The sequence below is a fragment of the Leptonychotes weddellii genome, chromosome 3 (assembly GCF_054177405.1).
Source record: "Leptonychotes weddellii isolate Sample4059 chromosome 3, ASM5417740v2, whole genome shotgun sequence".
Lineage (NCBI taxonomy): Eukaryota > Metazoa > Chordata > Mammalia > Carnivora > Phocidae > Leptonychotes > Leptonychotes weddellii.
The window spans coordinates 38,223,527-38,224,992 of record NC_138371.1 but is presented as its reverse complement, the minus strand read 5'-3'; the positions used below and the strand labels follow the sequence as shown (position 1 = coordinate 38,224,992).

General features: G+C 35.4%; 1 pseudogene; it reads right to left on the bottom strand.

The window, feature by feature from the left end:
* Window positions 1–763: 763 nt before the first annotated feature.
* LOC115942827 (small ribosomal subunit protein uS14 pseudogene) lies at window positions 764–997 on the bottom strand (annotated as a pseudogene).
* Between the last annotated feature and the right edge of the window lie 469 nt (window positions 998–1,466).

Genomic DNA, 1,466 nt, shown 5'->3' with positions numbered 1-1,466 from the left:
CTCATTTGTCTTACAATTATTGATTTATTCAGATACATGACAAAGTCTACACTAATATTTGGTAATTTTTGAGAACTTAAATATGTCTTAGCACAAAATTTTATATTTTATATCTTATTTTGATTATTAACATAGCTTCACAAAACTCTGAACTTATTTTATCTTCATCCTAGGTGTTTTAATTATTTTATTATCAATGTGTACTTTATCACATTGCAGAGACTGTTGCCATGGTCATTTGTAATATATTTAGATTTTGATGTGCCTCGTGCATGATTGATTGATTATTTTAAGATTTTATTTATTTGAGAGAGAGAAAGAGAGAGAGAATGAGAAAGGCAAGCACGAGCAGGGGAGAGGGACAAGCAGACTCCCTGCTGAGCAGCGAGCCTGATGCAGGACTCCATCCCATCATGACCTGAGTCGAAGGCAGACGCTTAACTGAGCCACCAAGGCACCCCATGATTTATTTTTTAATGTATTTTTAATCTACAATAAATGGGATGCCCAATTTACAATGCCCTGAATTCAATGCACTTTAATTAAATGAAGAAAATCAATTATATATTTAATTATTAAATAAACTTTTAGTCTTCTATTGAATCAAAATTGTATTAATTCTTACCATTTTAATAATCCATCTATTCTATTGGTCTGGAGATCACACATTTGTTTTTAATCTTTTCAACCTTAATCAGATTCTTTTTTTTTTTAATTGGAGTATTTTTATTTTATGTGCAATGAGTTGGCATTAAAGCAGGTATCTTGGATATCTGCAGTTAAGGTAGGTTATCTTGGATGACCAGTTCAAGGAAGTTCCCTTAATCCAACTTAATGAAGCCTACATCCTTCGCGTACTGACGAAAACGCGGGCGGCACATAATGAGGCCAGATTTCCGGATCAGACCGTGCCGGCTTGAGCAGACGCGGCAAGAACGAGAACCCTGGCCAAATTTCCTCGGATGGCTCCAGTACAGCTGCTGGTGACCCATCTTGCTCTTTAAGATGAAACGAGGCCTTAATCAGATTCTTAATTTAAATTAATATGTCAATAACGTCAATTTAAAAAAAAAATATTTCCTTCTAGGAATATTACAAGGATGATGTGGTAGTTATCACCAGTTGCTCTTCAATATCCATACATCCTTTCTTCCCTCTAAGAATAAAGGAAGTTTTAATAGACATTCATCTTTTGTATATTGTCCTTTCTCCTTCTTCCTGTCTGGATCTTGGTTGTTATATCTGAAAGTGGAATAGCCATTTTGCAACCACAAGGAATGTGATAGTTTCTATGGGTCAGGAATTTGGGTCATAGCTTAGCTGGGTGCCTATGCATGTGATTATAGTCAGAAATTTAGCCTGGACTGCATTCTCATCTGAAGGCTCATCTCAGAGAGGGTCCACTTCCAGACTTAATTAATATGTGATTCTTGAAAGAATTGATTGTTGATATAAAGCCCTCAGTT